This window comes from Patagioenas fasciata, chromosome 12 (genome assembly GCF_037038585.1).
Source record: "Patagioenas fasciata isolate bPatFas1 chromosome 12, bPatFas1.hap1, whole genome shotgun sequence".
In the NCBI taxonomy this organism is placed as follows: domain Eukaryota; kingdom Metazoa; phylum Chordata; class Aves; order Columbiformes; family Columbidae; genus Patagioenas; species Patagioenas fasciata.
This window is the reverse complement of record NC_092531.1, coordinates 12,340,077-12,354,065: the sequence shown is the minus strand read 5'-3', so window position 1 is coordinate 12,354,065 and position 13,989 is coordinate 12,340,077. Positions and strand designations below refer to the sequence as shown.

At 38.7% G+C, this 13,989-nt stretch overlaps 1 long non-coding RNA gene across 8 annotated transcripts in view; it reads right to left on the bottom strand.

Moving 5' to 3' along the window:
• The window catches only part of LOC139828929 (uncharacterized), a 33,339-nt gene that overhangs the window by 3,851 nt on the left and 15,499 nt on the right, over positions 1–13,989 (bottom strand). For 4 of the 8 annotated variants that reach the window (XR_011741012.1, XR_011741014.1, XR_011741010.1 and 1 more), the window contains 7 exons: positions 12,230–12,452; positions 11,382–11,443; positions 10,831–10,879; positions 8,461–8,570; positions 8,022–8,108; positions 4,181–4,284; positions 350–3,646 (listed from right to left, as the gene is read on the bottom strand). This is a non-coding gene — a long non-coding RNA (uncharacterized lncRNA). The remainder of the gene's footprint in view (positions 1–349; positions 3,647–4,180; positions 4,285–8,021; positions 8,109–8,460; positions 8,571–10,830; positions 10,880–11,381; positions 11,444–12,229; positions 12,453–13,989) is intronic. The other 4 variants (XR_011741013.1, XR_011741015.1, XR_011741017.1 and 1 more) reach the window with 4 other exon arrangements.

Genomic DNA, 13,989 nt, shown 5'->3' with positions numbered 1-13,989 from the left:
GTAACTGTTGACCTTTCACCTGGAAGGCCATGTAAACTGAGCTGTCCGTACATGCTTCCACAGGCCTCCCAGACCCTTTTCCTACGTCTTCCCTGCCCTGCTACACCCTCTTGTTTCCATTGCATGATATATATATGGTCTTGAGATTGTACTGGTTATAAGCAAGCTTAAAACTTTTTATTTCCAGGTACATACCTCTGCTAATTAACTAATGGAATGATTAGCGTGGTAAAGGTTTACTGCTCCAGCATGAAGAGTGCTGGTGAGATTCAACAATGCTAGGTCACTTCTGCATCCACAGCTCAGTGTCAAAGACACTTCTGCCTCCCTTACCTGCGTCACTTCTTACCTGGCCGCTTGCCCACCCCTGAGGATTTGTCCCTTCAGGCTCACAGCTCCAGGTCTGGTCATTCTCCTTCCAGATGCACACTGGCTTCTGCTCCTTCCACGCCCAGAGCTGGAGCAGCCTCATTTAGGTAAAGCAGCAGCTGGCCCTCCCCCTCAGCATGCAGAAGGGAGCAACAGGGACAGAATAGAGCATGAGTTCTTCTCCTCAGTTCCAGCACGCAGTGGTACACTCACCTTGAGGGCTGGGAGCAGTCTCATTCAACCCAAATCTAATAAACCTATACTGAACATATGCTTATTAAACCAGTAGCTTTTTTAGTCAATTTTCAGTGGAAAGGAACATTCCTGATACAAGGGCCTACCAACACATATCAGAGACTCTGTTAGCATTTTAATTTGTGAGCAGTAAATTTACAGGCAGTAAACTTCCTCAGTAACAAAAAAAGGAATATGCACAAAACAGCAGTTCTTGATCAAATTATTAAAAAGGCTGGATTATTTCTGCTGAAAAATCTTAAAATATTTCAGCCCAGATTCTCAGGTTGGAAAACTTGTTCCAATGGTTAAAAGCTGCCAAGTAAGAGGCACTAAAAACAGGAGCTGAAATTGGAAAGTAGCAGGCAACCTCACCCATGAGAAATGTAACCATCTCAAACTGTACAGACAAAGGTGCAGTGCCAAAACAGAAACAAAATGGTTTGGGGTGTTTAGGTTGTTCCACTGTTGAACTGTGCAAGTGTATGACCCTCCTACTGCCAGTCTTCCTCTCACTCTCTCCTGCTCGTGCTTGCACTCCATGAGCTTCATACACCTTGTCATAAATCAATTCCTAAACTCTTCGAGGTGCTTCCTTCCTTTTCCTAAATACTCTTTTAAGGCAAGATTGACAAAAATCTGTTCATTGGAAAAAACATTATTTACCCCACATTTGTTTTAAATTTATTTCATATTATTTTGTAATATTTTAAGCTCCATATGGAATGAGAAGGAAATCTGAGGAATTTTCTTCTTAGATCAGAACTGCGGCATTATAACCATATCATCCTTCTCTTCTACACATTTGCTAGAGTAATTTGCCCTCCGCACCCTAATTCCCTCTGTCCAAAGGCCCTTGATGCCATGAAGGCAAATGCACTGTTTATGCACAGATAGCCCTTCTCATTTCAATGGGAATACTTCTATACTTCATACTTAGTTTGTATTATTTCTTCACAGGTCAGAAGTCTGATGCTTACAGATCTTTCTGGGGTTTGTACAATACCCAAGGTAGGAACATGTGCAACAGAAAGGTCAAATGGTTAAGCCTCACTGCTTCTTTTTTTTTTTTCGCTACAGCACTGGAGACAAAAATACCAATATAAATGCTTTCTTTACTTCTCTGTAAGTGAAGAAAAACAGTGTTTGAAAGCAGGAGGCTGGGTGTGGGAATGTAAGTACGTTGCATCTGTGACTTTAAAAAGTGATTTGGGGACATCTATTTTGCAACAATTGGGAAGAAGCCGGGTGGGTGGTGTAGAAGGGGGGAACTGTGAAGACCAAATGTTTAGCTGTATTCAACTGTAAACAGAGTGATAGTCAGTAAACAGTCTCTCTGAAGAGAGCAATTAATAGGCACATGTGAAGAGAGAGAAAAGAAGATGTATCCTTCTTCAGCAGACATCAAAGGGCAGGCCGGACAATGAGAAATGAAGCATACCCCAAGTAGGCCACACAGCTGAATGTACATTCAGCCAGGAAATGTAATGCAATGTAATGAGCTAGGAAAAGGAGGAGTGCGGGGGTAAGATAGGCAGTGAAAAGGAGTCCGAAAGTAATGAAGGAAGGAGCAACTTGCTCTGCGAAGGAAGGGAGCAGGACTAGAGAAGCAGGGAGGTCTACGCAGGTCAGCTCTTTCTGCAAAGGGGTCAAGTTGCAGAGACATTTTGCAGGATTAGAAAGAGTGATAAGATAGCACAGTAGGTAGCCTCAAAATAAGATAAGGGAACAGAGAAGGAGCCACGGAAATGAATGGTTCTTCATTGTGATTCTCCTGTGTCTTGCTACATCTGAAAGCAGAGCCCTGTGGCAGTTGGCCAGTTTGACAGGGAAGGTGATAAAAATAAATTACATCCTCTGTTTCCAATACAGACTGAGATGTTTCCAAAAAATGGGGGAACGCATCTACAGGGAGTAAAGGTACTTATGAGATCCAAAACTCATTGTCTGTTCTCTAGAAAGTGGTGTCACAACTGACTCCATAACGTACGTCCTTGGCTCCAAATGGGGTTCTGGAACATTCCACCTCTGGGACCAGCTGCTTTTGTGAATGTTCAGCTGGAGGAGCAATCCAAGTTCAAAATGAAGGAAATTGACTTTCTTGTCTCTCAAAGAACACGCATGAAGCTGAGAAGAACAAATCAGAGAACCTGAAGCCAAGCAGTATGAGATTCTCAGTGTCCTGGGTGGTCTTTGCTGTTAAATTGTATAGAGTCATCTGCAGATAATGTTTTCCTTCAAAACCTGACTAAAATTGGGATAAGACAGATTTTCCCAACCAACTTGAACTACAGTTTAGCATGAGAAGAACACGTATATTAACAGTGTGGTTTTGGCCTACTGTTGCAAATCAGGTTTTGTCTACCCAGTTTGAGTCTAAGGTCTTATTCAAGTTCCTTGGCACAAGTGGACAGGCATTTTTGCTGTAAAAGCAGCTCTAGCAAGGACAACTAATCTCTCTCAGGCACAGCACTAAAATAATTGTTTTGGAAGAAGCAAAAGAGAGCTATAAGAAGGCTGGAACCAGTAGTATCTAAGATGAAACATACCTCATCCTCCTGCATGTGCTGTCCTCGGGTTTGATGTGTGCACTGCAGATCTATGGAAACTGAGTATTGCCATGCCTGTCTAATACTTTTGGCTGATGCGTCAGGTGACATATGCAGGGGTGACACAAAGCACAGAAGTACTTTGCAGCCTAGCGCTCCATCCTGCGCTTAGGACCGGGCAATTGCCCTGTTAGTTATCTACCATCACTCTCCCACTGAGAAAGCAGTCTAAGTTCTTTGTTTAACCACATATTGTGGAATAAGCCTTCAGCTCCCTGTGAACTGGAAATCAAAAGTAAATCTGTCCTTATGCATTGAAAACAAATATATTATTCATCTTACCTGGCTGATTTGTCCCATACCACTAGTGATTTTCCCAGAGAAAGATTCTGCATATGACTAATGGCATTTTTTGAAGGTTAGACATTCCAAAGTTGTCTACTCAAGGGAAGAAATTTCATGTTTCAGCAACTTAGAAACATTGGCTGTAGTTACTGCAAAGAATGGAATTGCAATTAGCTTTCTACGATCTTTATAGGCATGCCTGAAAAACAGAGATGTCAATATCGCAAGTCTGAGAGGTCAGTAAGGCAGTGTCTTTTGCTGACAGACAACAGACCATGCCTCAAAATCCCCACTTACTGGGCTGGTGGAGATAACATTCAGTGTGAGGCAGAGCAGCTTCAGTTTTAGGGCAGGGGTGCTGCCTCTGTGGTTCTTTGGAATCCTCTTTGCTGGAAAACAACCCTGTATTATCCTCCAGAGATCAGCCAGGACTGCTCTCCCATCTGTTTATCGATCTGCACCTGTTTTTCATTCCACCAATAGTGGCCACATGGCCTAAGACTTGGGGGGGGGGGGGCGGGGTACAGAGAAGAAAATGTTTGTGTGGTTGAGGCACTGTCATTGGATTCAGAAGTTCTGAGTTTAAATCCTGTGTGGAATAACCCTGGTGAGTCTTTTCATTTCTGTCTGCCTTCATCCATAAATGAGAGGAAGGAGTGATTATTATTATGGAGCTTTCTTACCTTTTTTAACAAGGAATTGGAAAAAAATTGTTTTGTTCCTCTTTGCTTGTATTTCACCCAGTACAGAATTCTTTGCAGAAGTGGATCTCTATGTCCATTGCACTCTAAAAAATAGAAGGGAAGTTCCTTAGAAAAGTTGCTCATTTTCTGTCTGTGTAAATGACAATACTGCTTGGACATAGCATAGAACTGGTGGATGGGTATTTCAAGTGGTGCATGTGAATCCAGTGTAGTCATTACCTTTGTTGGCCTGAGGCTGAAAAACCTTCTAGCTGCTGCCAGCTTCAAGAGACATACAGAGGCAGCATATATATCAACATATATCAATTCCCTGCCTCTCTCATGTCTTGCAGTGGACATGTCATAGATCTGGCATTGTACATTTTGTAGTCCTTACACTTGTTTAGCAAACAGAGGCAAAGTTGTTGCCCCCCCCCACTCACAGCCACACTCTGCATGCTTACACTCCAGTACAACAGTTTGACTGCAGCTTGTGTTGACAGCCTGTAGATAGCTTGAGGCTAAATAAAGAGGGTAACTGCTGTCATGTTCCTTGTAAGTTCTCAGCGAGGCATGGTAATGCCATGCCAGCTGCGGACATGCTGACCTTGCCAAATGCTACTGGCTTCTGCAGGGGTCCCTTAGAGTGCACAGTGTCAGAGACCCTTACAACTCACTCTTTGTGAATTCTCAATCCAGGCAGCACTCGTAAAGAATCCTCTCACATTTTTTTCTGCCCTAACTGGGAACTGAGTTGATTATAACTGTTCTCAGAGTTGTTTTTCACTTTGAGCCACACTCAACTTCTATTGAAAGCTGCTGGGGTTTGTCATTGACTTCAATGGAATTAGGCTCAGGCCTTTATCAGAAAGTTTGCTGTTTGCTGCAAGTTTGATTTTCATGTGATATATCTGGCAGCTTCCAATTATCACACTGCCTTTGAAATGAGCTATTGACAAACTGTTATCTCTGGGAGCTTGTTGGGTTCAGGTTGGTTCCACCAGATCACAAGTAAATTTGTGGCAAGCAAGGTTGCTATTGAGTTGTTTATGTTTGATCCTCAAATTAAAATTTACCTGTGTGATTGTTTTGCACTTGAGACTATCACTCCGTGTTTTTGTCTGAAATTCACAACACTGGTAAGGGCAGGTATTTTGTGTCACCCACGTATTAGGAGTTTTGTGTCAGCTTCAGAAAACCTCAAGAGGCTTGGGATACAACATTACGCTGAACACTACAAATTCACAGGTGCCGTGGCCAGAAGAGACAATTATGATAATTTATTTTGAGCTTTTGCAAGCTAAGAAGTACCTCCTGTTGTTTTTAAAGAGGTCCATACTTCTCAATTTAACCAATACATAGTCATTAGAATTCTATGTTGATTTAGTTACCTCCTATTATGGAAAGTTCACTGCAATCTAGGGTTACTTTTCCTCAGTGTTTAGAATTTGTTCCTTATCTTTCATCTGAATTTGTTTCATTTTTGGTTTATTTTACCAGATGTTGCTCTGCTTTCACCTGTGCCTATTGTTGGATTCTACAGCTCTGTAGTATCCAAATGTAGACCCTTACACAGCACAGTAAATCAACTTTTAAAGTTTTCTTGTTAACTATCTTCAGAGTCAGGTATATGTTTCAGAACTCCATTCATTCATAACTATAGTATTTATATTTTTGGAATTTGGATTATGCCAATTTATCCAGCTCCTGATGTCCTGAATCACCATGCTATTTTTAAATGTTGGTGTCACATTATATTTCCATTTAAATTCCTGTGGTTCACACTCCCTCTACAGTTTTTAAGGTCTACTTATAAAATCAGTTCTTTCACACTCAAATGTATAATGCATGTTGGACTCAATGGAAATATCCAATTTACCCAGGAATGGCAAGATCAGACCTTAAAGTAGCAGGCAATGCCAATATAATGCTAGCAATGAAGACCTGGATCTTGAAAGAGCCAATTACTGAGATTTTTCCTCTATTTCATTACTCAGCTTTCTTTTATGGTCTATTTTTAAGTTAATTCCATTAAATAGTTTTTTCATAAACTGGTATAAATAAATTTGCTAAAAGGTAAACTAAATCTGGACCCAATACTATCAAGTCATAGAGTAATTGAAGTGGGAAGGGACCCTTTGAGGTCATCTTGTGTAAATCCTCACTAAGAAAAAGGTAAAGTTTGAAGTTAGATCCAAGTGTACTCGTAAATAAAACTACTACTACAGGAAAAGGTTGAGTGGTACCACATTCACCTTTTAAAATTAACCATTCATAAAGGATATGACTTACGAATGTTACAACAGATTATTGCAATATGGATGTTTCTATTATATTCTGGTAGGCACCTTCTCACCGCGCATCCTTAACATATATTTTGGAACAAAACTCTATTAATCAATCTAAAATCAACATAAACTCTCATTGAAGTATACAAATGACTTTGAAGTCTTCTCTTTCATCAGTGGCCCAACAAGTAACCCTTTTGTATAAGCACATAATGTGTAACAAATTGACCTTAAAAGTTTTCTTTATCTATGTGCATTTGTATTTTTATCCTGCTTTGTCAAAACAAATATGAAGAAATAGTCTTCTCACTTTTGGAATGATCTTATAAAATTAGATATTTGACAGAAATCAGTAAAGTAAGTTTTTTGTTGGTTTGGGGTTTGGTGGTTTCTTTTTGGTTTTTTTTGGTTTTTTTTTGGTGGTTTTTTTTTTTTTGTATATAAAATGCTGCTGTAACATTTGCTCTTCTGGTCTTATTCTTTATTTACTACAGTTTTTTGACATCTGTCCCTGTCTCTTTTCATCAAATATTTATCTGCAGCAGCCGAAAGTGCCTCATTTGTTTTAATTAAAAATAAGACCACCAAGCTGGGATCACTTCCTTAGCTCTTCCCTGGCTTGCACAGACAGACAGTAGATCTTGTGAGGTTTTCCTGAGGGTGGCCCATTGACAGGCTTTCCCCCCTCCCTATATCCTTTTCTTTTGCACCATGTTTATTTTTGGATAGAGAAATGTAATCAGAGCCACATTCCAGACAAAGAAACTTTTTACAGTTAACATGCATGAGAAAGGAGGAAGATCATGTTGTGTTTCATTTGGTGTTTCATTGTAAGAAACCATTTTCTAATTTGTGGCTTCTGGATGGAATTATCATTGCCACAGAAACATAGGAATTGCCATAGCACCAAGGCCTCCACTTCGGCTGATACTGACATAGGCAGCAAGCAATAAAGGAAAAATTGTAGAAATTCAGCTGAGGAATACTCTGCTGACTGAAAACATTTTTTGCACTTTTCCTCACTAGCTAGTATCTGTCTCATGTCTTTTTTAATTTTTTTTTCCCCACTGTTGACTGAAGAAAAGACAAAGAACAAAGAAGCAAACTAAAATAACTCCTTTGTGCAAAGTTAGTATCCTAAAGTCATGGTACAAGCTGATGCCTGTTGCTACTACTGTTCTAGAGGGTGTTTGGGACATGTTATTTTCAGTTTTACATGTCCTAGACAAATAGCTTTGGAGTGCCCAAACAGACTGCACATGACTTCTAGAGATGGCCAGATGTCCTCTGGTCTTGGGATCCCAATTAAGTCTCATAGCATCACTGACCTTTCTCAGCCACCTCCATTATCTTAGTTCTTGTTAATGAGACAGATTTTTAAATTAGGCTTTTACATTTATTTAAGATGGAGGAAACTAAGAAGTGGAATTTGTTTTTTTTCATAGCCCATTTTCACCTCATTCTTCATCTTACATGAAAAGCAAAAATTAGAACAAGTCATCCCTGTCAATCACCAAATTAAAACTGTTATATCCTCACTTGGCAAAACTTACTTTCAAAGACAATCCTACTTCAGTCTCCCATGAGAGTATGTTACAGTAGAGTCATCCAGTGCTTAGACAGATATTTCTTACAGTTGTCTGTTAGAAACAAAACACTGATTAGCTTTAAACTGATACGATCTCCTTTCTTTGTAGGTGTAATCAGTTTAAGACTTTACACTCTGGTAGTCAGAGTTTGCTAAATATTGAAAAAATGCCTATCAAACTGAAAGCCTGACAGTAATTTGTGCAACTCTTGGTATATTTTGTAGGCAAAGTAGAAAGAAAGGTTGAGGTGATCTTACATATAAAAAAATCGCCTCATTACAGTGTCTACGTAAGAAAATGGATTCAAGTGAGTAAATGATTTTTTTTTCCCTCATAATACACATATGCAACAGGCACATGTATAGTACATTTCGGAACATTTCTACAAAAGTTGTTGACTTACCAAGAGGTCAAAGGAGATTTTATCTCAGCATCTTTTCCAATTCACAGTATTATCTCCTATTCCACAGGACACAATAATGTGGCTGGATAAGATCCTCATGTAGATTGGTTCTGTATTTGAGACATATGGGTAAAAATGACAGAGAATTTTAAGTCCAAATTTTTCAAAAGTACACACATACATTAAGACCACAAATTTAAGCTGACCCCTAAGTTGTCCTATAGTGATACTTATTATTTAAGTAACTTTTACAGACAATAATTCTCTGTATTATGGTTACATTATTTTACTATAATTTTCTAAGATCTTGACATTGGCATAAAGAAAAAGAATCAATTATGTAACTTGGAATCAGAATTTAATCCTTTCCTTGTAAGATATTGAGACAGGAGACAGCACCATTGCTTAATCAATTGAACAACAGAAGGGGATTCAGGAACCTACATTTTCTTCCTAGCTGTGCCACTGGATTGAGGGTGACCTTCATCAAGTGCTGTTTCTGCTCTGTAAAAATGTAACTGTAAATTCTCTTTTTAAAAGCATTTAAAGTGAGAAAGTACTGTAAAGTACCCTAGATTTGATGCTGATTGCTTACAATGGTAAGTGAAATCAGAGTTACACTAATTTAAGGGAGACTTTATTAACTAGAAAGATTATGAGCTTGTCAAAAAGATGTTAATTAAAGTGTGGGGACTGCTTGCCAGTGTCATTCTAAATTAATTGCTAAGGGTTACTCTTAGAAGTGGAGTGCAGCTGCAAGAACATCAGGCTGAAAGGAAACTTGATTTTGTTTATCATTCATTTTTACTTTGTTTAGCAAAGGATTTATAAATACCAAAGAAACCTGAAACTGTTTCTGGCAAGGATATTTTTGATTACAAAAATCTTTCTATAATCTAAATGGCAGGATTCACACACTCTAACCTTCTGCAATTTTCTTTCTTTCTGTAAATCTCCAAGAACATAAAAACCTTTAGAACTATATTTTGTATATCTTGTAAGAGACAAGCCAAAAAAGCCAACTGGCTTTTTAGAGCCAGTGGCACACAGAAAGGATTGACTGACATAAAGTTAGCAGTGATTCTACTGACCTGCAAATCAGGTGTGGCTGGTATCATGCTCTTTGGGGATAATATTCACCTGTGAGAGCAATTCAGAACAGGCCAGAGATTTCTCCTGATTTCAAGGCCCCCAATCCCACTGAATATCTGCTAAGCTATTTATTTCCTTATTTTATTCTACCCAGTAGCACAACCATTTTGTATCAGTCCCTGGGTTAAACAGAAACAGAGATCACTATTTTAAAGGAAGCTGGAGAATTCTGTGTTACTTCAGACACTAATTTTTGAACTAGTGGGAATTTAGTGAAAACATTTATTTCTGATAGAGCTCTGTCACCAAAGAAGGAAGTTATAAAGTGTTACCTTTTTACTCCTACAGTTTCAATTTGAAAATAGGAAAGCTATGATTACACATAATTCTGCTAACTCAGGTATGTTAAATCCGGGCAAGACTGTCAGCTCACAAACCCCACAGTTCTGTTCTTGTGGAAATCAGTGACAAAAATACCAGTTGATTTTAAAAGATGGTTTTGATTGTTTGTTTGTTTTTTAACCCCAGAAAATAAAAATATTATTTACACTTTCCTGTATTGATCCTCTGTTCAGATAGTAATGATCTTTATCATACTGGGACACTTTGGTGTTTTGGCTTTTATTTTGGATACTGTCATTTTAGCAGTGCCAATACTAAGTGACACAGGAATATGGTGCTTTGAAGTGCTGATGACAATTCTGTTAACAGTGCGGGAATAGGGCTAGCACAGCATTCTCTATATTGCTTGTGAACAGAAGTCCTCTTCTGTTTGCTTCATAAAACTCAATGACAAAGTATTAGTAACAACTTTTGAAACTCTTTCATATACTAATTAAAAGGAATCTTCCTAATACTTACAAAACCATCTCAGGAAAGAGCCAGACAGTACTATTAACTGTCCCATTTGAAACATCTGGACTCTAAACCTATAGGTGCAGAATCCCCAGCAGAATTCACCAGACATTTCTGCTCAATATTGATGTGACAAACTTCATAGTATTTTCCTTAAGAGGGATTTGAACCAGAGCCCAAAGTTTCCCTCACTATTTTGCAAACTATCATTGTGGCATTACTTCTCTACTCATACACACACATATATACAGCATATAGACAGTCTCTCCTGGTTTTTTCACACCTATATGTGCAGTATGCAACATGTCGGACAAAGCAGGGAGACCACCAACAGCTGAAAAAATCTTTATTGCAGAAACTTTTGGGAGTGAAGTACTAAATCCCCTTGGAAGTGAGGTAAGACAGAATGACAGAACAACTTACTGTGTGCCTTGTGTGAAGACTCTGCACTTGCTTCTAATCTTCTATTGCACTGAGAAAAAAAGAGGAGAGCCTGTATTCTACCATGTTCTTTGAGACTCAGAGACACTGTTTAATCAAAGCAAAACACTTTGACAACAGAGTATGTCTTGTAAAGGCAAGAATGCCATAAAAAATGTAGCTATGCTTACCGATCATAATATAATTAAGTAATAAACATACACTACAAGGTGAATGCCATGCAATGGCTGGTCAATAGCAGGATTCCTTTAGGAACATATGGATAGGGAGGCTTAGTGATTCACAGACGGTGCTCAGAGTGACTGTAACACCCACGGCTACATAAAAGTTGGCAATTGATTCTCATGGAGAAAAGTTAGTAAGTTCCTTAAAATTAAAAGAGGTATTAGAAAAGAAGGGAGGTCAGAGAAAATACAGTTAGTATCCTACTGTCCTAGCAGGAGAATGTCTTTGAACAAATACTACAGCAACTTATACAAACTATGAGGTTTATAGATACATTGTAACTCTGATTCATGAGAAGTCTTACTTACTATAATAGATGCTCCAAATTAAGATTTCCAGGAATCCCATCTAATCTTCTAATCCAATAATCCTAAAATCCAGCAATTAAAGAATGTTTCAACAAAGCAACCTGAGGCTCATTCCTCTAATTAAGCTGCACAGTTTAAGCTCACTGGCTTCAAATACATAAGCTTACACATGTAAAATATGCATGCAGTGCATCTAAATTTACCAGATTGGTAGAAACTTGTGCAAAATGCAGCCTGTTAACAGTTTCATCTAAACGGAAACTAAATCAAGACATCTTATTGCCAAAGAAGAAAACTCTGGGGGAAGTGTTCACATAAGCAATTCTGTTTCCTTGCTGAGAAAGAATGTAATTATACTTCTAACACAAAGTCATGTCTGAGACCAACAACATCTAAAAAACAGAAATTAATAAGCAGCTTCTAGAAATTCTTCTCCTCTGTCACGTGGGTTGGATTTCTCTTTAAGATCTGCGATTTTGCTGGTGTTCTCTATTAGAAGGTGCAGAATCTGATGATTCAGAATGAGAGATGTGAAATGTTGTTCAAGTACTGAAGCCATGAGAAGAGTGGAAACTCCAGTGATGCACGGAATTTACATTATGTGTTGGTTAACTTAAGATAATAACAGAAACACTTCTCTATATTCTTCTTGTGGTAGAATTAGACTTTGTCAAGTATAATTAACACTCTTGCCTTCTCCATTTCTAGACATTGAATAATTTCTTCCTTTATTGAGCTGATTTTCTGAGAGGCATTGAAATCACCAGACATTTGACTAATCTCCAGAAAACTTCTCCATCGCAAAGGACCTAGGACACTTCTGCTGACACAGTGGTTCGACAGCTTACCATTTGCAGTCTTCGCACTATAAGCAAGATGTCTGTACTGCTGGACCCAATCTGTACAGCTCAACTTCCCATCCTGGACTTCCTCTCCAGAAAGAGGTCTGTGATTAAAAATCACACAGTTTTTTCCTTGTGCTCCGTTTCATGTCCTGGTCATCAGTCTGCTTTCTTTGTCTAACTGTAATGGTTCTGTGGGAGGATCCTTAGGGCTGCAAAAGGGAACAAACTGAAGAACAAATTAGGAACTCGACTACTAATCTCTGAAATGGCTGGTAGCTGGTACTGGTGGGCGGCTGCACTTCAGGCATCGTATAAAGAGTAAAATGAAGAAAAGGTGGGGTGAGAGGCAGCTTACCAGGCCTTAAATGGTACCTAGCCTATTGACTTTCCCTCAGCTAAAGCTGCAGCTTCATGAGGACAGCAACTGGCTTTGGAGTAGGGAAAAAAAGTTACACAGCAGGCCTGGGAGACACAAATGCACTTCTAAACTTCTGGAGAAGAATGCAAAAAGATTTGCACTATTTGATAACATATGAGAGAAATTTTTGCTGTGTAGGGTTTACTCCAGAAGCTGGAAGAAAAACTAAATGATACACTGAACCTATTGTAGAAGAAATCCATAATAGAATCATAGAATCATTTAGTTTGGAAAAGACCCTTAAGATCATTAAGTCCAACCAAGCTGTCTTTATAGAATTCTAAATTGGACTCAGGTTAAATATGAAGCACTCACTATAATAGTCTGGTACACTATATATCTCCAGTAAAGTACTACTTTGCTAGCGAAACAAATTACAGTAATTTCTTTGTGAGTTCTGTTGACCTTCAACCTGGTAAGAGGATAAAACGTTTAAAAGCACAGAAATAGTCAAGAGTAGTTTTTACAAGTGGAACCTTTGTAAGAGCAAGACTAGGTCTGTGTGAGGGGAGGGTTTAGCTGCTTGTTTGTTTGTTTTGGGGATTTAGGAGGGTAATGAACAAAGCAATTACAAGAGACAAAGATATGCAGCTTTTGGTTGTCCCAACAATCTAGGGGAATTGAATCCACTGGCTGCCTGGAGTTCATTCTTGTAATCCCTTCATTAACCCTTGCGTTCAGAGAGCCTTCAGTTTTCCACTAGATGCGAACAGCAGTATGCTTGTGTCTGTGCCCACATTTTTCTTTCATTTCTATGTTGTACTGGAGTCCTCCTCTTTAGTATTTGGTTCCTTTTAGATGCATCAGTCTATCATCAGACCGTGTGCAGCTTTTCCAGTGTTGATAGCATTATTTAAAAATACAGGCTACAGTGATATTATTCAAGTGACCACACTGAATCTTCCCTCTTTTCCTAGTGATCTCCCATAACTTCACTGATCTATAATTTTTGTGTTGATATTTTATACATGCTTTTCACAATCCTTTAGCCAGAAGCTAAGAGGTTGGTTTTTATCATATACATATTGTATGGGGATAGATGAAAGCCATGGCTCAGCAAAGTCTTGTCTAAACATGCTTACTAGCATCAAACACTCCTCATTCTAAAGAGGTGTTGCTATGCACCTGCTATTTTAATTCATATTAGGTTTTTAAAATCAAAACAAAGTGTCAGACTAGAAACAAAGCAGTGCTGTGATCTGCTAGAAGACATCAAAAGTATACAGATTCTGAAGTCTGATAGGGTTACTGGAACAATGTCTAAATTTAGACTGTTCTTTTTGTGTAAAATTTTTAGGTAATATCCTCAGCAGAAATAACTGGCACTTAAGCCAACAGCACTGTT